At 38.8% G+C, this 24,964-nt stretch overlaps 1 long non-coding RNA gene and 1 other non-coding gene across 2 annotated transcripts; both read left to right on the forward strand.

The window, feature by feature from the left end:
• Positions 1-9,847: 9,847 nt before the first annotated feature.
• On the forward strand, positions 9,848-9,919 carry trnah-gug (transfer RNA histidin (anticodon GUG)). The gene has a single exon. It is a non-coding gene; the product is annotated as a tRNA-His (tRNA).
• A 13,579-nt stretch (positions 9,920-23,498) lies between these two features.
• Positions 23,499-23,989, forward strand: LOC131342286 (uncharacterized). Its single transcript, XR_009203016.1, has 3 exons — positions 23,499-23,550; positions 23,635-23,704; positions 23,794-23,989. It is a non-coding gene; the product is annotated as an uncharacterized LOC131342286 (long non-coding RNA).
• Positions 23,990-24,964: the final 975 nt, after the last annotated feature.

The following is a 24,964-nucleotide window of genomic DNA, read 5'->3' on the forward strand; positions in this document are numbered from 1 at the left end:
TTAGTTTGGTTTCTCTATTTCTAGGCAGTGGACGTTAAGGGATACTTCCTCGGGATGATAAGGGGTCCTGAGAGTCGTTTTTGCTGGTTTAAAACCACCAAGACGCGCTACTTCGACCAGCTGGTAATCACCATCTTTGTTACTCTGATGAAGAGAATTGATATTAATGATTATTAGATGAACACTTTTGAGAAGTAGATCTTGAGTTTCAGCTAATTGTCATTTGCAGGGATTCCCTTATCAGACCACCATCGAGGACCATTTCACTGCCATACAGGTGAGGGATTATCTGTTGTGGCGTCACAAAACTTTTGTTAGTTGCAGTGACTAATTGTGTTCACTTCAAATTGTTCTCTTAAGGCTGAATATGGGAAGGTTACAGAGCTCCTTTCCTGTAACCGGGTGGAAACCATCATGGAGCCACTTGAGGATTATGTGGTAAATTTATTGCAATGCCATGAAGTCTTTATTGTAGATAGTAATTCTTGGAATTTTGTACACATATGGGTCTGCAGTGTTCATTTTTATATATTTTTTTTAATTTAACAGCAAACCTTTAAAAAGGTGTCCTGCACATTCCTGCATGTGGCTAAAGATGGTCAGGTGAACACCTCCACCTGGGAGCAGGAGCAGGTTGACTCTCCCCACAGTGATTCAGAGGAACAGTACGACTCTGAGGTAATTCTGTGTTTCAGACCTGATGTGTATCTACAGATGCTGCTATTCCCCTGAATGGGAGGCTGTAACATTTACTGTGTGAGTTTTAATGATTTATTGCTAATGTGTCTTGCAGGAGAATGAGGAGAGCCTTAGCCAAGAGGAGATGGAGGTGCCCTTTACTTGGTACACTTCTCTTCACAGTTTAATGGTATAAAGGTGTAATGTATGTTTAATACACTAAGCATGTAAATCTTTTGTTTCTTAGGGACCATCTTACAGAGAGAGGGGTAACTGATATCGGCCTGAAGCTGCATGCTCTCTGTGAGGCGTTCGCTGTGAGTAAAACCTTTGTTTAGCTGCTGTTTTTGCTCAGGGGAAGTTCACTCTGCTTTAACTTATATTATGTGCTGTTTTATATTCAGATTCATCTTACCTGCATCCACAATCAGAACTTTATGGGGAAGAAGATTGTGATGCGTCTGGCAGCAGTTAACAACCAGGTGACTTCAGAATGATGATAGACTGTTTCCTTGTGCAAAATACTTTCAGTTACTGGGCTTGAAAATGATGTAGTTGTCAAACAAATGTGGTAAAGAGTAATTAAGGAATAATAATTAAAATAACAAGCATCAAAAGCTAATTTTATAACAATCACAGTCTGCTAAAAAAAGGACGTTCTTAGGATAAATATTAAAATAAAATGTACATAATGAAGAGGGCTCTGGGATATGCAGTAGTTGGACATTTGGCCCATGTAATACATCTGTGTATCTTTAGTAAAGTACTGGACATGCTGAGGCTTACATACTGCTTCATTTTAGGGTTTAAAATGAGTTTCCATGTTCAGTTTTTTTAAGCCAAAGTGATTATTTTGTTTGTTTGTTTTAACAGGATTCAGGTCGTGTACAGCTGGCCTACGAGGCTCTGATTCGTTTCCTGAAGACTCCTAAGAGTCTTATCAGGAGATTTAAAAGCCATGCTTGAATGTAGTTTCAGAATATGGTTTATTTTATCTCATTTTATTTTTCCATGTTGTTAACCCTGATATGACATGATATTAATGGAGCTTGTCATCTTTATTTCCTAAAGCTAAGTGTCTAATATCTTATGATGCTGTGATACACAAATTCTCAGTATTGTATCCTAAACTTGTGATTGTGACAGTGATGATGTAATTTGTCTATAGGATCAGCTTACAGATCTCGCTGAAGTGCTGTTTACTCAGCCCCCGGAGTTCTACCAAGACCCAGCAGCCTTAGCCAGCAAACTGAGACCTTTCCTCAGACAGCGTGTCCAGAAGATGATGGACATTTTGTGGAAGCTCTGATCATTGTCCTTCCTTCTACCAAATTCCTCTTTTCTTCCTTCTTTTCTATACATTGCTCAAGCTCTCCACACGTAAGTAGAAATGAATTTTATTCTTATTTTTGATGAACTTTAATATTAGAGTATACTCTTTTCTTCCCTACAGGTCTGTACAGTGAACCCAGCACCCAAGGAGTAGTTTTAATATCCCTCATCCCTCATAGAGCGTCCCTTATCAATCTATCCCTCTATCCTTGTCTATATAGATAACTGCTAATAGTAATTAGTATAAATAGTAGCTGCAAATAATATTGTTGTAAATAAACTTATAGTTGTATAGTGTTTATATAGTTTACTTTAATAAATGTTTTCATTTGCTCCTATTATCTCATTCTGATTATTTTTAGTCATCAGTATGTCTATATAATTTTCCTTTAAAAAGCAACACAACACTAAATGAACTTTTCACTCATATACAAATCCTTTTTAAAGAACTTCAGAAACTTTGTAAGGTTTACTAAAATGTGAAAAATGACATAAAATCCAACAAAATTCAGATATTTATAGTCTTGGAAAGTTTGTTTCCAAAATGTAGAGAAATCTGTAACATTTGGGGAATTGCACATTTACATTTCAGCATCCAGAGCACAGTTGTGTCTAAAAAGTCTGAAATCTTGAGATAAAAATCTGAAAATCTAAATTGTAGAGGACTAAAAATGTGGATTTACAGTTTACACCAAATCACACCACTGTAGCTCATCATTTATAATGCAGTTACTCTGAACTCTCAAGGTTACTCTTTAAGAAGAAATAGTTTATAATATCAGTGTTTAAGGTGTTTTCCAAAATAAATAAATAAAAATCCTGTTCACGGAAATGAAGGTTGGTTAGATGTTTAAAATGGAAAGGAATACATATTGTCTTTCAGTCATTCCTAAACACTGTTAGTGAAACACTAGAGTGATTTAATTTGTGTTTTTAGTATTTTCTAGTTTCTTAACAAAAGTACATTAAAGTACAGTAAATTATAAAAAAAAAAAACTAAAATTGAACTGTTTCTTTCTCCAGTTTGGGCTTCAAGCAGTTTTATTATTTAGAAGGGGATGCTCATGATTTACAGCCATGTCCACAATTTTCTCCATATCATGCATTTATTGCTAGTCCCCCTTTTTTTCTTAAGGTTTCAGATCAAGTGACTGACTTTTTCTCACAAGAATTTCCCAGTTTTTAGTTTTGAAGTTTTTAGTTTGGAGGCATTTTTCCTGAACTTTAGTTGATGTTTCTATACTCCTCACAATTCATTTTGCTTCTGCAATCAGCAGTTCCATCATCAGGCTCATGTTTTACAGATATGATAGCATGCTTAGATCTTGTGCAGTTTCTTTTCACCTCCACATTTTGATCCTGTTTTTGTGGGTAACTATTATTTTACGTTTTGCTTCTGAGAATGTGGACTTAAACTTTTTGTTTGTGTAGAAATGTAAAACTGTGGAATACAGAGGCAATTAAACCACACATTATAGAGTTCACTGTGCCTTAATCCATAAGAACCCAGACCCCTTTCTCCTTCAAGGAAAATGATGGGGGACATAACACAGACTAAATAGATGCCAAATAACACATTTCTGAAGTTTTTTTCAAAATACCACCCCCTACTGTCAGGGATCTGTAATGTTACATATATGTCACAATGGGCGTTAAGCAGCCGGACCCATTTCTCATGAAACCCCATGAAATTTGTTTATGTGGCAATAACCTAGGCCAAATGGAAACATTTGAAGCAATTTCTTTCCTCAGTGAAACTAAGACGCACATCACATTTCTCACAGAGGGTAGTGGTTGCATTGATTTTGCAGAATTTGTAACGACCACACTTCACAGGCCAGTGTGCAACCTGGTCACATGAACATCATCTGGAACTCCAACATGAACTTTCTTGGGAGGTGGTGGTGGAGTTGTGGTGTTGAGTGATAGACGGCCCCTTTGTGAATGCAGAAGAATAAGGCTAGGACCTCAGCCTGGAAGCTCCTTTGTTTCAGTGGCTTGTGGACACCAAGTAGTTTACAGTCAGTTACAGATCAGCCATGCATTGACATAGACAAGCATTATGGTTTGCCAGAATAGGTAGAAGTACCACCTCCGTGACCTCATGTACTTGTACCTTGCAACGCATGGATCCTGGAGGTCAATGATAAATAATAATAATAAATTGATAATAAATGTAACAATAATGAAAAAATATTAACTAAATATCACTGAATCAGCTAAATTAACTGAGCAGTTTATAATCTTAAAAGTTAAAAAAAATGAATTTGTTCAAGAAATGTGTTCACAACAGGTTAAGTGTAATAAAGGACATGTTATGTAAGCATCAGAATTCTTAAATGGTCAAATCTTACCTTTTAGCTAGAAGAAACAACCTTTTTATAATTAGCTAGTATCATCACATTTGTTAGCCTGGCATGCAGACATCTTGGAAATGTTGTTGTGGGAACACAAAATCACATGACCTATCACATGACCTATCACATGACCCACCAGGATGTTCAGTAGGTGTCACTTTAGGACTTCATGAGTTAAAATCAAGGATAAAGCTATAAAAGGAACTTCCCAGGACATTTAAAGGGCTTGTGACACCGTTCTCACCGTGGGTTGTAAAGGGTAACATTCTGGATTATGGCATGAGATATACCAGACTGACCACTTTAAAAAAATATATATATATATATCAGATGCACAGAAATGGCACAGGATGGTTTTGTTGGTGTAATTAGTGCCAGATATAAAGAGTTAAACAGCATTAAAACAAGATGCAATGGTACATGAACCTGAATGACATTATAAATCAGCTTTCATCCTCTGGAAAAAAATCATATCAATCTCTAAATATCTGTTCACTCTTAAACTCTTCCAGTTATCAATTCTGCTGTTTGTAACACCTCAGATTATGGACAGACTGAGATGGACAGACAGATACCATAAGCACAGACACAGCTCACACAGCTTATTTTATATGTCATCATTTGCTCTTAAAAGACTTGTCTCATTTGTTTTAAACTGGATTTGAGTGGGCTTGCTGTTTTTATTTATTTTTTTTGCCATAAATTTGAAATGACATGATTAGAAATATTACCTTTGTGTGCTATTTAAATAAAACTGCAATTTAAACAATTTAATCCAAGCTGCTGCTGCTGGACCCTTGTGTAAAGCCCTTTACCCCTTAACTGCTCAGCTGTGTAAATGTGAGTTGCTCTGGATAAGAGAGTCTGATAAATCTTGTAAATGTAGATGGTACTGTTTGTTTGTACACTGATAAAAATATCCAGCCTGATCTAATTAAAAAAATGAAGGTAACTTTTTGCATCAGATTATTATGTAGTTTAAGACTAGTCTTTGTATTTATTACTTAATTTTCTCTATGCAAGAAATACTTTTTACTAGTAAAGTCTACTTAACTGAAGCATTTCCTTAGTCATGGTTTTGTGTTTTCTCTACTAAACTTTGAGAGTTTCAAAAGTGGATTTTTAATTGAAATATACACACCTGACCCTGGTAGTCAGCAGCAGGTATGGCAATGATAGTTGGAAATCAAGAAGGGCAGTGGTCTTTGAGGACCAGGATTGAGAACCCCCTGTCTCAGCACCTGGACCTTAATTTATAGCTAAAACCAACATTATAAACCAAAATAGAGCAGCACAACCTGAGAAAGTGCAGTATAAAACCAACAACTGCCAAGAGCTAGCTCATTATAATCATCTACCATCAATGGCATCTGTATAGCTTTTACACATGCAAGATCACCTTGAGATCACATATCTTGGAGGACATTTTTGGTCCACTTCCTCATGCTGGCAGTTGGACCTTACTTCTCATTGCACAACAAAATATTGCAAATCCCAACATTACACATAAACACATCTTGAACCAGTGCACTGGGAAACTTTGAGTGCAGTTTAAAACCAACTGTAAAACTTCCAAGAGGAAGCCCAATCAAACCCTCTGCCTTTAATGTCATCTATATGGCTTTTAGGCCTGGAAGGTGACCTTTAGATTATGCACCATGGAGGACATTGTTTTGTTTTTATCCTCAAGCTCCAGGGAGATCTGCTGAAAAACCTCAAATGTATATTTCAGTTTCTTAGGGTAGCTCAGTTCCAGGACATAGATAAGGCCCATCATGTATGCACAAGCATGTGCCACATCAGGAACACCAAAGAGCACCTCTGTTCCCTTGATGGCTATTCCAGCTTGTGTTGAAATTTTCCTGAAAAATGTATTCATGTTCATAAATGTAATTCCAATCTACTTTAATCATTAAATCAAATCAAATCTAATCAAGCACACATTGCGCCCTGGAGCAAACATGAACGTTCGGTTGCAATAGCAATAGTCAAAGATTTTCTAAAAACTTGCAATTACTATTCCATACACGCCATAACACAGCAGTACATAACTATACTCATTAAATTATTATAGCATATAATCACCTGCACCTTCTATGAAAGAATCACTGACTCGATTAATTTCAGTGAGTGACTCAACGAAACCAGAGTCTTTAAAAAGAATCGTTTTTACCACCACTACCGACAACTCTGTCTGGTCCGCAAACTGCGTTTCACAACCGAACGTACGCGAGAAATAATAAGGAAATAGCACAAGATCACATGTGATGTCAGAGTTCTCAGAGAGTTGGAGGTAAATAAATAATTCTGCAATGTCCTGCTCCTGATGCGGCTGGTCAAGCAAATGTTTTATTTCTGTTTGATGTATTTGTAAAGCTTATTTATTCTGATGTAACTGTATTTAAGACATTTTTCTGGTAAAAACCTATAAACTATAATATTGTGCTCACCATACAAATAGATAAACGATAATACTGGATTCAGGAAGCTTCTGCAGATGACAGCAGAGGAGTTTGACATCTTGCTGGGGATGGTTGGACCTCTCATAACCAGCAGCACACACAAATGAGACGGGCAATATCCCCAAAAGAGCGTCTAGCTGTGACCATGCGGTTTTTGGCAACAGGTGGGTCTGGCAGAACAATATTTGACTCAACAAGTATTACTTTTAAGTGTGTATTGCTATACAGTGAGGGAAAAAAATTATTTGATCCCCTGCTGATTTTGTACGTTTGCCCACTGACAAAGAAATGATCAGTCTGTAATTTTAATGGTAGGTTTATCTGAACAGTGAGAGACAGAATAACAACAAAAAAAAAATCAGAAAAACACATTTCAAGAAAGTTATACATTGATTTGAATTTTATTGAGTGAAATAAGTATTTGATCCCCTATCAATCAGAAAGATTTCTGGCTCCCAGGTGTCTTTTATACAGGTAAGGAGCTGAGATTACAGTAGGAGCACTCTCGGGGAGTGCTCTTAATCTCAGCTGGTTAACTGTATGAAAGACACCTGTCCACAGAAGGAAGCAATCAATCAGATTCCAAACTCTCTATCATGGCCAAGACCAAAGAGCTGTCCATGGATGTCAGGGACAAGATTGTAGACCTACACAAGGCTGGAATGAGCTACAAGACCATCGCCAAGCAGCTTACAGAATAGACAAGGGCCAAATTGTGATGGCTATACGACTGGATCAGAGCATCTCCAAAACTGCAGCTCTTGTGGTGTGTTCCCAGTCTGCAGTAGTCAGTATCTATCAAAAGTGGTCCAATGAAGGAACAGTGGGTTATGGCGGAGAGTGAGAGCAGGACTAGTGAGAGAACTTGAACACAGTCAAAGGGGGCTGAACACAAATGCAGATAACCAGATCACAGTTCTGGAGAAATGTTTACTTATCTTTAATTAGATAATAATGCAGGACAAATAATCCACAAAACAAATCCAACAAGTCAGCTCAAAAGACTTGACAGTAGTTCCAAAGAATAAATCCCCCAAATCCACAAGGTTAATCCAAAAGCATACAAAAGGTTCACAGGAGTCTAATCAAAAAACAAAGTCAATACTTCCAAAAAGTCATTCTAATTAGTCCACAAAATAAATCCATAAGGCATTCAAAAGAGCACTTGTCAATCAATCAAAACAAAGAACTACACCAGATGCACAAAGTCTTTTAAGAACAAGGCCATAAAACAGAGTACACGGCTGACCTAGACTTAATCAAGGTACAGGAAACACTAAGCAAAGTATTTGTGGAGGAAAAGGGTGACTTAAATACACAAACCTAAACAAAGCACAGGGGACACCTATTAGACATAATGACAGAGACTGGAAACCAACAAAAAGGCAGTGGGGGTCTCTAGTGGCCAGAAAACAGTCCACAACCCTGACAGGAAACCAGTAGATATCAGTTTATATCTTGCTCTGTTCATGTTACAATTAGTTGCATATCTTACCTGTATATTTCAGTCTAGTTGTGTTGATATTTAACATGATCAGAAAATGACAGATGATTTTCAAAGTCTTTTCCTGTTTCATCATAAAATGGACATAATAAAGCGTCCAAAAGTCAGAATGGACAAACCCATGTGTATAAATCACACCAAAATATGGATTTTAATTACAAAGCTTAAAAGAAACATTATTTCAGACTTTTGGATAACAGCTTTATAGACTTTTATTTGATAATTATGTGCAGTATTGAGATTAAAATTTATACTTGATTTGGATTGGTCAGAAGGTGTTCAGCATGGACCTGATAGCAGTTCAGGTTTCAAATCAATCACTTTTTTCATGTCCTCCTTCTGATTATATATATACAGTTATACAAACCAAAAAATAGTGTATGTCAAATATTTACAGAAGAAACTGAATTTGAGTTTAGATACTAACTAACTAACTAACTAACTAACTAACTAAATATAATCACAATCGTTTACATCAGCAAACAAAACATTAATATAAATTATGTATACACAGTGCACATACTTGATCAGTGACTTGATTCACTGCGCAAAACGTTACATAACCAAAGCCACAGTACCGTTGACCTCTTCAACTTAAATCGTACTTAAGCTTCTTGATGAACCGAGGTGAACTCTCTCAGCGTTGCTAAGCCTAAATGCTACAGTTTTACCCACTTCCAGTCCTAAGTGACAATTCTAACTACTTTACTAAATGTACTACAGTACATTAACAACTATAGTGTTTTGAGTACATTCTATGTGTTGATTGCTTCTTAAAGTACATGTCTTGTGGCCAGCCCAGCAGGAGACTCCAGAGTGTGTAAAGGCCTGACATGAGCACACCATGGTAACTGTTAGAAAAACACTAACTGATTTGTCATCACTTATTTATTTGTAGGCGATATTGGAGTAGTGTTTGGATATTTTATTTCTGGATTAACTTGATTTGTCTAACACTTACTCTATCTCCTTGCTATAGCTCTCAGTGTGTGACTGAGAATGCAGAACACTTTGGTTTCAGCTGTGAGTGCTGTGATCATAATTCGGGCATGAATCAGATCGTCTCGCGATATAGCGCTAACAAAGACTACAGCCATTCCGATCATGTCTAAATCAAAAGCCAGAGGGCCGCCAGAACGCATAGCGCTACGTATAGCGGCTGCGTTTTCGGAATCCCAAAACGGTCACTGATTGCAGCCAGCGGCGTGTTGGTGTTGCGTTCATTTTGATTCATCGCGCAAAAACAGCATATAACCAAAGCTACAATACCATTGAACTCTTCAACTTAAATCGTTCTTAAGCTTCTTCATGAACTGAGGAGAAATCTCTTTTGGCTTATTTTCTCTCTCGGTGTCTGTGAGTGTCAGTCCCAATGTCAATACTTAAGCTACTTGATGAACTGAGGTGAACTCTCTTTGCCTTTTCTCTCTCTGTGTTGGTGAGTGTCAGTCCCAGCGTCAATAGAACTAATCATGTAGTGTATCCTTTTACCCGCCGGCCCAGGTTCGTGGGGTGCCGTGATCGTATAGTGGTTAGTACTCTGCGTTGTGGCCGCAGCAACCCCGGTTCGAATCCGGGTCACGGCATTGACTTTTCCACATCACCATTGAACGCTAGGCATGGCTTTTGCCCTCTGGCCATTTGTCACTTGAAAAGCATAAGCAGGTAGAACCATGTGGGCCAGTGGCGCAATGAATAACCCGTCTGACTACACATCTGAAGATTCTAGGTTTGACTCCTGGCTGGCTCAGCTGCCTTTTAAGAGCCCAGAGGTGTGCCACAAACTCCAGCTGCTGAATGCTGGCAGAATAACACCTCCAACAATCCCTGAAATGTGGAAAAGCCAGTGTACTGGCACAGTGCACCAGGAACACCAGCCCACGCTCTGTCTAGCGGCTGATCTTCTTCTGGAGTGACAGCTCAAGTAGCTGAATGCTCGGTCAGCGCTGGCCGATTTTGTGCTCTGCAGTGCAAGGTTCCCATGCAAAGCTCTGGATGATACCGCGATGGAGATCAAACTGCTTGGCGATCGAGTAAAACGCCGATCTCAACAACCCTGGGGCACCCTCCCATATGGTGTAGCGGTTAGGATTCCTGGTTTTCACCCAGGCGGCCCGGGTTCGACTGCCGGTATGGGAACGTGACTTTTTGGATTGCCCGCACAACTGGCGAGGAGTTCACCAAATCGCTCAGTTAATAATGGCCAGGAACACTTCCTCAACGGGATCCAAAAACGATCACTGATTGCAGCGAGCAGCATGTTGGTGTTGCGTTTATTTCGATTCACTGAGCAAAACGTTACATAACTGATTTGTCATCACTTATTTATTTGTAGGTGATATTGGAGTAGTGTTTGGATATTTTATTTCTGGATTAACTTGATTTGTCTAACGCTTACTCTATCTCCTTGCTATAGCTCTCAGTGTGTGACTGAGAATGCAGAACACTTTGGTTTCAGCTGTGTTGGGGTTCCGATTATTCCAATCATGTCTAAATCAAAAGCCACTGCACCAGGCCAGAGGGGCACCAGAACGTATATCACAACATGTAGCAGCTCCTTTTACCCGCCGGCCCAGGTGCGTGGGGTGCTGTGATCGTATAATGGTTAGTACTCTGTGTTGTGGCCTCAGCAACCCCGGTTTGAATCCGCGTCACGGCATTGACTTTTCCACATCACCATTGAACGCTAGGCATGGCTTTTGACCTCTGGCCGTTTGTCGCTTGAAAAGCATAAGCAGGTAGGACCCCGCTCCCGTGGGCCAGTGGTGCTACCTGAAGAACGATAGTCTGGGTCAGCCAGCCAATCACAGCTCACCCGGGAAATCTTTCTCGCCCAATCACATCGGCCCGTTACATCTTTCTTCCCCAATCCCTGTGCTGAAAATATGGACAGACAATGATGGCCGCGCCCATAGCGAGCCAATCGAATCTCTCGCAATTTTATCGTTCTCCGCTAATCACAACAATGGCCCGCCCACGGCAATCGATGGATGGCACCAATCAAATCTTGCGCGCTAATGACGTCATTCAAGTCAAATGTATTCGTATATTTACAGTGTGGCACAGAAGCGGAGTACAAACGAATTACTGCGTCAGGTAAGAGACTGTTTTTTTTCAGTGTGTGATTTACCTTTTTATTTTAATAACTTTGTTTAACCTTTATTTTAGTAGGTTTTTATTTATCTTTACTTTAACGGTTGTTGTTTACACATCTAGATGTAAATATCTGGAAATGAAATCTGAGAATTCTGGTCTATAGCCTTATATACTTTTTTGGAACTTAAAGCCAAATTGTCTTCAAAGTATAAAAAAAACATTTGAGTATTTTCAGAGGGGACTGTACAAATAGTCTTAATAAGTGAGCGAGTGTGTATCTCTGTTAGAAACTACTATATATTAACTGTACTGAGTCAGTGTGTTTTATGAGTATTGTTAATTTCCATCAATCTAACCTAACACTAGCCTACAATCTCCACAGAAGGTTGATCTGAAAAAGAGGCCTCAGTCTGGGAATTCCTCCACATCTAAGAGTACATCCCCTACCCTGACTCCATCGCCATCCCCAACTCCTAAGACTCTAATTGGTGAAACCTTGTCTTCTGCTTCTTCCCAACCATGTTCTAAAAGTAGTGGTGGCTCCAGCAGTGGCAGCATCACTGATGAAGGTCAGTGCAAATAAAGATGATCAGACTTTATGGTGTGTAGGAATGTACTCTCATTCACACTATTACAGTTTACCAGTCTCTAACATACAAAAGCCAATATGGTGTCTGTTTTACGTTGAAGAGTTGTGTCTAGAGTGTGATCTCCATACCAGTATGGACTATGTAGTACTCTTAGTTCTGGACATAGACAGGGTATTCAGAAATGAACACATCTATCTATAAAATACATAGGCCACCCTGAGCAAATTGTGTCAAGACATAGAGCAGGGTAAAGGTATAAACCATATCTAAGGTGTTGAATGTTCCAAGGAGCACAGTGGGTTCTATCATTGTGGAAAAATGTTTGGAATCAACAGGATATCCAGCCAAACTCAGTAACCAGGTTAGAATGGCTTTGATCAGAGAGAAAACAAAAGCCCACTGGCAACTTTAACGGCTTTAGAAGTCCTCTGCAGAAAAGGGAGTACTTGCTGGAAGTACAGCCATCTCAGAAGTTCTCCATCAATAAGAGCTTTATGTTGGAATAGCTAAATGAAAACTGCTGCTGAATATAAGCACTGCTCATCATTTGGGCAATACCACTGTTATTGTTAAGCAAGGCATTGGCAGGAGTACTTCTCAGTGGCAGGAGGGGAAAGACGGGTCAGAATTAAGGGAAGGATGAATGCAGCCGAAATACAGAGAGGTTCTTAAAGAAAACTTGCTCCACAGTGGACACAGCCTCAGATTTTAAGATAAGGTTTAACCTTTCAGAACGACAACATGAATATAGCCAAGACAATCCTGGAGTGGCTTTGGAACAAGTTTCTAAATGTCCTTAAATGGCCCAACCAAATCCCAGACCACATAGGACTTTAGCGAAGCAACATGAAGATGGCAGTTACACCTGTAGCCTGTAGAGTCTTGTCAAAGTAGACTTAGAGCTGTACTCAGTAAATTGTGCACAAATACAAATCATATGTGATTTTTTCATCTCTGTAAATTACCTGTATTGTTTTATTTACAGGTAGACATGGAGGCCTTTTTGACTCTGACTGATGGAGATCTGCAGGAGCTGGGGATTAAAACAGACGGGCCCAGACAACAGATTCTGGCAGCCATTTCTGAACTTAATGCTGGAAAGGTGTGTTTTTTAAAAACTGCTAGTCAGCTTTGTCTAATCTGGTCCCATGTTTATAGACGGTTTTGTTATAATATCATATGAATTTCAGGGAAGAGAAAGACAGATACTGCAGGAAACTATCCACAGTTTCCAGTCATCTTTTGGGAGTAGCGCAGCATCCTGCAGGTTATTCACATTTTGAGTATTAAACACAAGATATAATAGATATAAGATATAAATGAAACATTATATAGATTGTAAAGTTTTTTTTGCAGAATCTTTGTGTACTTATTGCCATTTCACTGTATCTGGAAGCTCTAATATACTTTATATTTATTTTTTTATACTCCAGTTTGGGCAAGACATCAGCTGCATACCCCCATAACAAAAGGTAACACTTTTGGCCAGATGAGGGACTGGAGAATGGTGCCAACTCACTTCAAGACTGATCGTACCCAAAGCAAATGAGAAGACACAAAGGACCTCACACGTTATTCTGCATAAGGGAGCGCATCTTAGAATAACGCATACAAGCATTGACATGGGGTCGCATATTGGATGTGTGTATTTTGCCATCCAATTTGTGGTGTTTAATGTATTGCTGAGTTTGGGCATGATGACAAATAACTGTCTCAGATGACATGATGTACACCAATCAGCCATAACATTAAAACCACTTGCCTAATACTGTGTAAGGCCCTATTGATGCAAAAACAGCTCAGACCTTTCAAAGCTTGGAGTCTACAAGAGCTTTGAAGTATGCTGTGGTATCTGGCACCAAGACATTAGCTGCAGATCCAGCAGTATCCACAAGCACAGGTAATAAATAAAATAAGAAGGAATATAACAAAAAATACTAAAATACCCGAATTTAAGGGTACAAAAATATAACAAAAAATATACAAAAATATAACAAAAAATATTAGACATTTCTAGTCTAAAATTTAGCTTTGCTCCAGAGACTTTCAGTGGGGTGTACTCATTTTTGCAGCACCCTGCCCGGGCCTGCTTACCACGCCCCAATACCTTGACTCCACCCCCACGTCAAAACAGTGCCAGAAAGTCAAACACAAAGAAAAGTGAAGCGCAAACTTACATTTCACTGAAACCCAAAATAAAAGCAGCGTCGCAAATACATTTAAGTCATTTATATTTTGCAACTCTTTATTTTTGTTTTGCAAAACTTATTTTTTCTCACAAATTTCATTTTTGCGTTTGCAAAACTTTATTTTCTTTTGCAACACATGAATTCTTTTGCGAATATATGTGGCATTGAATTGACTCCATAGGGGTTCCATTTCCAGTCTCACGCGAGAACTCTTTTGATTGAATCAGATTGAATGCTACACTAGATAGTTGTGCAGTGTGAAAGCAACAGTGATCCGATGACTGTGAAAATCGTGCAGTGTGAACCCGGCATAACACCAACAATAAATCGCCTCTACTCACAAGGAATGTCTGTCAGTCTGCAGCCTGTATTAGTTTAGTTGTCTGTGCCTTAGACCTCCATTGTTGTCCAAAAATCAATATAAACATAACAGCCACATCGGGTAATGTGTTTCCTAATCCCAAAATGTTTGGTGGAGCAGTTTTTTAAAAAACATTGCCCTAAATACTCAGAATCACCATAAGTGAAGTAAGCAAGTGCAAAAGAATGCTATAGAAAGTTATAGCAATTATGAGCATTTTTCAATAAATAAATGTCATTCAGTGGAGCAGTGTGTCTGTCTGATGTGCTTTTAATCATTTTTTAACAACAATCAAGACAATCCATTGTTCATTTTAGTCTATGTGTAAGGATTGCTGAAAATATGATTAGTCCCGACTGACCTTTCTGACCTGCTTTCCTTTCTCGAATTTGCTAGAAACATGGACGTTAGACGTGGTTCAAGATGTTTTTATGTGAAATCTTGGGATTTGCAATATTTTGTTGTGCAATGAGAAGTAAGGTTCAACTGCCAGCATGAGGAAGTGGACCAAAAATGGCCTCCAAGATATGTGATCTCGAGGTGATCTTGCATGTGTAAAAGCTATACAGATGCCATTGATGGTAGACGATTATAATGAGCTAGCTCTTGGCAGCTGTTGGTTTTATACTGCACTTTCTCAGGTTGTGCTGCTCTATTTTGGTTTATAATGTTAATTTCCAACTATCATTGTCCTACCAGCTGCTGACTACCAGGATCAGGTGTGTATATTTCAATTAAAATCCACTTTTGAAACTCTCAAAGTTTAGTAGAGAAAACACAAAACAATGACTAAGGAAATGCTTCAGTTAAGTAGACTTTACTAGTAAAAAGTATTTCTTGCATAGAGAAAATTAAGTAATAAATACAAAGATTAGTCTTAAACTACATAATAATCTGATGCAAAAATTTACCTTCATTTTTTTAATTAGATCAGGCTGGATATTTTTATCAGTGTACAAACAAACAGTACCATCTACATTTCCAAGATTTATCAGACTCTCTTATCCAGAGCAACTCACATTTACACAGCTGAGCAGTTAAGGGGTAAAGGGCTTTACACAAGGGTCCAGCAGCAGCAGCTTGGATTAAATTGTTTAAATTGCAGTTTTATTTAAATAGCACACAAAGGTAATATTTCTAATCATGTCATTTCATATTTATGGCAAAAAAATTAAAACAGCAAGCCCACTCAAATCCAGTTTAAAACAAATGAGACAAGTCTTTTAAGAGCAAATGATGACATATAAAATAAGCTGTGTGAGCTGTGTCTGTGCTTATGGTATCTGTCTGTCCATCTCTGTCTGTCCATAATCTGAGGTGTTACAAACAGCAGAATTGATAACTGGAAGAGTTTAAGAGTGAACAGATATTTAGAGATTGATATGATTTTTTTCCAGAGGATGAAAGCTGATTTATAAGGTCATTCAGGTTCATGTACCATTGCATCTTGTTTTAATGCTGTTTAACTCTTTATATCTGGCACTAATTACACCAACAAAACCATCCTGTGCATCTGATATATATATTTTTTTTAAAGTGGTCAGTCTGGTATATCTCATGCCATAATCCAGAATGTTACCCTTTACAACCCACGGTGAGAACGGTGTCACAAGCCCTTTAAATGTCCTGGGAAGTTCCTTTTATAGCTTTATCCTTGATTTTAACTGATTTGAAATGAACTGTGTAGGAATGTACTCTCATTCACACTATTGCAGTTATACAGTAGACATACTGATGACTAAAAATAATCAGAATGAGACGCTAATAGGAGCAAATGAAAGCATTTATTAAAGTAAACTATATAAACACTATACAACTATAAGTTTATTTACAACAATATTATTTGCAGCTACTATTTATAATAATTACTATTAGCAGTTATCTATATAGACAAGGATAGAGGAATAGATTGATAAGGGACGCTCTATGAGGGATGAGGGATATTAAAACTACTCCTTGGGTTATTTTGCACAAGGAAACAGTCTATCATCATTCTGAAGTCACCTGGTTGTTAACTGCTGCCAGACGCATCACAATCTTCTTCCCCATAACGAACAAGAAGTTCTGATTGTCGATGCAGGTAAGATGAATCTGAATAGAAGACAGCACATAATATAAGTTAAAGCAGAGTGAACTTCCCCTGAGCAAAAACAGCAGCTAAACAAAGGTTTTACTCACAGCGAACGCCTCACGGGAAGCATGCAGCTTCAGGCCGATATCAGTTACACCTCTCTCTGTAAAACTTACCAGAAGGATGGGTGAAGATTCCTGGACATGTTCGTTTGGCAACAGCTGTAGGATTGGCTCAACAACCTTAAGACACACACACACACACACACACACACACACACTTAGACAAAAGCAGCCTACACGTTTCAAATGTAGTTAAAATATTTTACTGACACATACCTGGAGGACTGAGAGAGTATCTGACGATTCTCCCAGCAAATCCACAGGTTCTGCAATAAATTAGTTTCATGTAAGTTTAATTACAAGTAATATTTTCTGTTTAATGTAAAACATTAAAATGGCCAAATTTATAAGGTAGTAGAGAGAGAGAGAGAGAGAGAGAGAGAGAGAGCTTGTACATTTTTCTCTCTTTTCTTTCTAATGCTTAAAAGTTAATAAACCTGTGAGTTAGTTAGCTAGATAATTTGTGAAGAAACAGACTAATTGTAGCATTAGCAGCTTGTGTAAATTCACTGTACATGTGACTGATTAAACTCTCTAAATCCTCAAGTCCAGGCATCCTGATGAACTCCACCTCCCCATCAGGATCCACACGCTGCCGTCTATTCAGAGGGGCTTCTTGATTGCCATCCTCTTCGTCCCGCCTCCTCCTTATGCCCTGGTGTGGGACAGGAGTTATCATTGTGGCAGGAGCATAGTACATACCAGCCACAATGTTGTGGATGTCGATATTGAAATAAGGCTGGGGCAAAGGAACTGTTGAAGGCTGTGGACTCCTCAAAGGGGATGGGGTCCTGAGAGGGAATGGACTGCTCACAGGGTGGGGATGGGCTTCTATCAGGGGACAGGTTCCTCGTTGACACCTCATGTTCACCACCATCTCCAGCTTCATTCTGCTGAGCAGGTCGGCTGTTGTCGTCCTCGTTAGCGCTGAGCTCTCTGTTGTAATTGAGCTCATTTTGGGGAAACACAAATGTCTCCCTCCGTCTCCCTGTGTCAAAGAAGATGAACAGACAATGAAACACATCTAATAACATCTCATAAAAGGAAGCAGAAAACCTTATTTTAATAGCACTGTGTATGTTTTGTAAAGCAGGAAAGCCTCACTATCAAAACAAGAAGTATTTACACAAGTTATATTACTGTAATCTTCCTATAACACTGCATTAAAAACTCAGTATTTACATTTTAGCTGCATTTATAGGTGTTATACAGGGCTCTTCCAGTATCACGGCTTCACTGTTAGTCACACTGTGCACTTATTTCAATGCTTAAAAATATCTTCCCCCAAAAAATGCAGATTAAAATACATTTCTATTACAGTCTATTACTTTAGCAGTTTCTTACTCCAGTGAGAATCCCCTTTGAGTCCAATTGTGTCTCCTCTCAAAAATTCGCCCTTTATCGTAAATTACACTACTCCTAACTATTTTATTCACGACAGCTATAAACAAAGTCTTGCTGAACAGAATTGAAACAAACAGCTTGATATTTTTGCCTAAGCTGCACTCTACATTGCCACACTAGCTCCATTTATTTGTACCGATTGGTTTTGTTCAGCTAGCTGCCTTTCCTCACAGCCCCTTTCTCTCTCCGCTTTAACAACTCGACAAACACGGACAATGAAACATCCTTAAAATAATAAGTTACTTCATGATATTGTAAGTATTTTAACTTATTCTATTCACTCCATCCAAAAAAACTATGAACACTGAAAAACAATTACTTAGCTACATGCTAACTAGCCGTCTAGCTAATCTTTGCTAACACTCCTCGGCTTGACTTAGTAAACTTGAGCAAACGTTAAGTAAACATTGGGACTTTTATGAAAAGCTGATGTTAACATATCTGAAAACATGAACACTGTTTTCTTCTTCCCTGCTCGTTTCACTGGAGTCTGCCGTTTTGTCCGCTAGCTTTAGCATACTGATCGTGTACGTAAAGCGATTAGCCGAATAAAGATTAGCTGAACAGAATTTCTCAAAACCATCTAATCATATGAAACGATATTCCTGATTGCGGTTTTTTGTAATAACGCGGTGTTTAAAAGACTTTATACTTAAGTGAAAAAGAGGAAACTCAGTAACTCACCGTTCCAGGGGTCGTACAGTCCGCTCCATCCGGGCTCGGGATCCACATCCGGGTGCTGAGGCTCGGCTCCTCCCCCGAAGTTCATCATCGCTGCGCTGTAGAGTCGGTGTAGGAGTCAAATCCAGTAGTGGATTACAGAGAAATCCGAAACAGGGGTGTAGCAAAAATGCCAAAAGATAATCCAAATCTTGCGACCTTCAGAACCAGTATAAACCAGCACTAACTAGTATAAACCAGTACTAACTAGTATAAACCAGTACTAACTAGTATAAACCAGCACTAACTAGTATAAACCAGTATAAACCAGCACTAACTGGTAACAACAAGAGTCAATAATAAATAAACAATAATAATAATCATAATAATAAGCTGAAATGCTCAGGAAGCCTAGGGAGTGAAGCGTAGCTGAAGTTTAAGGCAGCATGTAGCTGCACAGTTAGAATTCAAGCTGTAGGACCAGTTTAAAGACGATACGACCTTAAAAAAAAAAACTCCTGTTTACGGCATCTACCGAAAACCTCCGAGAAAAACCGAACTGTACGGAAACCAGGAAGTGAAGTCCGTAAAAAATGCATTTACAAATTGTATGTTTTATAGTCTATGATTTGCTCCTGCTGAACACACTCAGTGTCCTCAAGGTAGGATGATCTTTATCCTTTAATGCCACACTGTTTCTACAATAAATCATGTTAAACTGACAGTGTTACAGTCTAATGTTATGTAGCACACAAGACACCTCATGTTGCTGTGAATTAGCCTAATGCTAGGTACCGTGCTAGCGAACCTGGCTAATGGTTTAAACTACACAATAAAATCATTAAGCTCGGTTTAAGAATTTATTTTATTTCCACAATGAAATATTTACCCCATTAGAAGTCCATTCTTAACAACCCCTTCTCCTGGGTTTAATAAAATAAATCGTGCTTAGCTTTGTGATTCAGCAGCTAGCGCGCTAACGGACTTTAGCCGATTTTTAGCGATTTCAATGACCGTGTAATATTTGGACTAATCATATCTACCGAGAGAACTTGTATATTTGTTGTAATTATTTAACACTTTATTGGTTATATTAATGTGAATATGATATTTCTCCTAATAATAGTTCACCTGCTAGTGAACATGCTGCTGCTTTAAATTACACACTAAAATCCTGAACCGAGTTGATGAGCTCGGGTAACGAGAATTTAGTTTATTTCCACAATATAATATTTACCCATTTAAAAGGTGACTTTTCACACCCCTGAGTACTGGTTTTACACTAAATCATGACTAGACTAGTGATTTAGTCAGGTCTAAAGGACTTAGTTACAGATGTATGTTATCTACTTAGAGAACTTCGCTAATCATTTCATTTACACAATTAGCATCATGCTAGTTATCGTGCTAGCGAACTCGGCTACAGGTTTAAATGACACAATAACATCCTTAAGCTTGGTCAAGAATTTATTTTATTTCCACAATGAAATATTTACCCTGTTAGTAGGTCACTTTTAACAACCCTGACTACTGGTTTTACACTAAATCATGATTAGCCTTGTGATCCGCTAGCTAGCGCGCTAGCGGACTTTAGCCGATTTTTACCGATTTAAATTAGACTGTAATAGTTGGACTAATTATATCTACATGTCTATTTGTTGTAATTAGTACACATTTTATCGGTAAATATAATATAAATATAATGTTTAGCCTAATGTTAGTTAAGCTGCTAGTGAACTTGGCTGTTGTTTTACATTACACACTAAAATCCTGAACGAGTTGATGAGCTTGACCAACGAGAATTTCATTTATTTCCACAATATAATACTCATCCCCATTAAAAAGTCACTTTTAACAACCCTGACTACTGGTTTTATACTAAATCATACTTAGACTACTGATTAATCAGCTCTCGCGCTAAAGGGCATGGTTACAGATGTACACCGATCAGCCATAAGATTATGACCACCGACGGGTGCCGTGAATAAGACTGATGATCTCCTCATCATGGCACCTGTTAGTGTGTGGGATATATTAGGCAGCAGGTGAACATTTTGTCCTCATAGTTGATGTGTTAAAAGCAGGAAAAATGGGAAAGTGTAAGGATTTGAGCGAGTTTGACAAATGGTGATGGCTGCACGACTGGATCAGAGCATCTCCAAAACTGCAGTTCTTGTGGGATGTTCCCGGTCTGCAGTGGTCAGTATCTATCAAACGTGGTCCCAAGAAGGAACAGTGGTGAACCGGTGACAGGGTCATGGGCGGCCAAGGCTCACTGATGCACGTGGAGAGTGAAGGCTGGCCCATGTGGTCCGATCCACAAGACGAGCTACTGTTGCCCAACTTGCTGGAGAAGTTAATGCTGGTTCTGATAGAAAGGTGTCCGAACACACAGTAAATCACAGTTTGTTACTTATGGGACTGCATAATCAGGGCGCCCATGTTGACCCCTGTGCACCACTGAAAGCACCAACAATGGGCACGTGAGCATCAGAACTGGAACACGAAGCAATGGAAGAAGGTGGCTTGGTCTGATAAATCAAGTTTTCTTTAACATCACGTGGATGAAAGGGTGTGTGTGCACGTGGCACCAGGATGCACTATGGGAAGAGGGCAAGCTGGCGGAGGCAGTGTCATGCGTTGGACAATGTTCTGCTGGGAAACCTTTTGGTCCTGCCATCCATATGGATGTTGCTTTGACATGAACCACCTACCTAAGCATTGTTGCAGGCCATCTACACCCTTTCATGGTAACGGTATTTCCTGATGTCTGTGGCCTCTTTCAGCAGGATAATGCACCGTGCCCCAAAGCAAAAATGAATCAGGAATGTTTTGATGACCACAACAATGAGAATGAGGTGTTGACTTGGCTTCCAAATTCCCCAGATCTCAATCCAATCGAGCATCTGTGGGATGTGCTGGACAAACAAGTCCAATCCATGGAGGCCCCACCTCGCAACTTACAGGACTTAAAGGATCTGCTGCTAACATCTTGGTGCCAGATACCACAGCACACCTTCAGGGATCTAGTGGAGTCCATGCCTCGACAGGTCAGGGCTGTTTTGGCAGCAAAAAGGGGACCAACAGCATATTAGGCAGGTGGTCATAATGTTATGGCTGAGTGGTGTATGGTATCTACCTAGAGAACTTCACTAATCGTTTCATTTACACAATATCATAGTGAGTATAAAGATTTTAATAATCATACAGTATAATATTTTTTATAGATTTGGGTGGTGGACAGGGGCAGGAGGTTTTAGAGAGTTTAATCAGGTCACATGTACAGTGAATTTACACAATCTGACTGCTACAATTTTTCTGTTTCTTCACAAGTTAACTAATTATCAAACTCACTGCTTTATTAACTTTTATGCATTAATAGGAAAGTTTGATATTGTGTAATTGAAGAGTCATAATTCTGAGTCACAGAAAAATAATCTATTGCAGAGCCTGTGGATGTGCTGGAGGAATCAGCAGATACTCCCTCTGTCCTCCAGGTATGTGTCAGTTAAATAGTAATATTTTAACTTCATTTAAAACCTACAGGCCACTTTTTTCTAAGTGTGTGTGTGTTAAGGTCATTGAGCCAATCCTGCTGCCCACCGAACCACACGAAGAACCTTCAGCTGTCATTCTGGTAAGAAAATCCTTCATTTATTTACTAAAGCCAATCAATGGATTCTACAAGGTTGTTTTTACTGTAAGTGACAGAATATTAGTATGAAACTGCTGTGATCAGAAGCACTCACGATCTTCCTGCTCTACTTTTCACAGCCGCTCGATGCTGGTGAGCTGATCAGCGCTTGGCGTAATATTCAGTTCCTCTCTGCACAGGCCTCCATCTCCCAGTTAAAGGTATTCTACAGAGCAGCAGCTGAGATACAAACACACAAACACCCGTCTTTACAAGTTCTAATGTTTAGTTTTGTTTCTCTATTTTCAGTCAGTGGAAATGAAAACATACTTCCTGGGGATGATAAGGGGCCCACAGAGCCGTCTTTGTCGGTTTAAATCCACCAAGACGAGCAGCTTGAATCACATGGTAATCACAGACTTAATTACTCTGAGGAAGAGAATTGACCTTGATGATTATTAGACGCTCACGTTTGTGAAATAGATCTTGAGTTTCAGCTTTTTGTCATTTGCAGGGATTCCCTTATGAGTCCTCCATAGAGGACTGTTTCACTGGCATACAGGTAAGGGATTATTCGTTGTGGCATCACAAAACTTTTGTTAATTGCAGTGACTAATTGTGTTCACTTTAATTTGTTCTCTTAAGGCTGAATCTGGGAGGGTTACAGAGTTCATCTCCTGTAACCGAATGGAGACATCATTCGTTGTGTCACATTATTTTGTGGTAAATTTATTGCACTGTCATGAAGTGTATCTTGTAGTTAGTAACTTTTAGAATTTTGTCAGTTGTGCTTTTATTTGTCTTCAGTGTGGATATTTTTTTTATTCAACAGCAAACCATTACAATGGTAACTTGCACTTTGCTGTATGTGGCTGAAGACGGACAGATGTTCACCTCCACTTGGGACTATGATCACAACGACTGTGAGGTAATTCAGACTTTCAGACCTGATGTGTATCTACATATGCTGCTATTCCCCTGATTCGGATACTGTAAAATTTACTGTGTGAGTTTTAATGATTTAATGATTTGGCTTGCAGGAGAGTGAGGAGCGCCTTAACCCAGAGGAGTTGGAGGTGCCCTTTATTTGGTACGATCCTCTTCACTCTTTAATGATGTAACAGTGTATTGTATGTTTAATATACACTAAACATTTACATCTCTTGTTTCTTAGCTGCCATCTTTCAGACAGAGGGGTGACTGAAATCGGCCTGAAGGTGCCCGCGCTTCGTGAGGCGTTTGCTGTGAGTAAAACCTTTATTCAGCTGCTGTTACTGCGCAGGTAAAGTCCACTCTGCTTTAACTTTTATATTGTGTGCTGTCTTATATTCAGACTCTGCTTGCCAACATCCACAACCAGAACTTCTTGTTCGTGGTTGGAAAGAAGATGGTCATGCGACTGGCAGCAGCTAACAACCAGGTGACTTCAGAATGATGAAAGACTGTATCATTTTTGTGATGGAAATAATTTCAGTTTCTCAGCCATAGCCAAAGTTAGTTACAGAGATTTTTTCGTTTGCTTTAACAGGATGCAGTTGGTGTGCAGTTGGCCTACGAGGCCCTGATTCGATTCCTGAGGACGCCTTCCAATCAGGAATCGATTAAAGCAGAGCTCAGCTCCTGTGTAAGCTAATAAACGCCTGTGTGAAATGACAGATGTTTAAAGATAAAAGATTTTGCTAATATAGAAAACAGGACTCCAATATGTAAAGCTAATTCTCAGGATTGTATCTTAAACTCAGTGACACTATGTTGGATGTGTGTGTAATTTGTCAATAGGATTACCTTACAGAGCTTGCTGAAGTACTCTTCACTCAGCCTCTGGAGCTCTACAGTGACCCAGCAGCCTTAGCCACCACAGTTCAGCGACTCCTCAAGCTGCACGTCCAGCTGATGATGGACATTTTGGAGGAGCTCTGAGCAATGTCTTTCCCCTTACCCACTTCATCTTTTCTTCCTCTGTTTCATTTCCTGTTCTTTTCTCTCACTTCTTTTTTCTACATTGCTCAGGGTCCACAGTGAACCCCAGGACCTGAAGAAGGGCTTAACCTTAGCATTTAAGATCCCTCATCCCTTAATAATCATCCCTTATTAATCTATCCCTCTGTTCCTATCCCACTCCCCCTATTCCCATCAATAGCCTATAGATTGTAAATATATATATAGAATTGTTTAGAAATAAACTTATTTGTATACTTCTTATAGACTTTGCTTAAATAAATGTTTATATTTGTTCCTATTGCGGTCTCACTCTGATTATTTTTAGCCATCAGTATATGTATAAAAGTTTCCTTTAAACGCAACACAAACTGCAAACTTTTCACTCATATACAGATCATTTTTACAGAATTTCACAACCTTTAAATGGTTTACTAAAATGTGAAAAATAACAAATATATTATATGCTGTGTTGGGGAAAGTTACTTTTAAAAGTAATGCGTTACAATATTGTGTTACTCCCTAAAAAAGTAACTATTTGCATTACTTAGTTGTTTTTTATAAAA

This window comes from Hemibagrus wyckioides, linkage group LG21 (genome assembly GCF_019097595.1).
Source record: "Hemibagrus wyckioides isolate EC202008001 linkage group LG21, SWU_Hwy_1.0, whole genome shotgun sequence".
Taxonomy (NCBI): Eukaryota; Metazoa; Chordata; class Actinopteri; order Siluriformes; family Bagridae; genus Hemibagrus; species Hemibagrus wyckioides.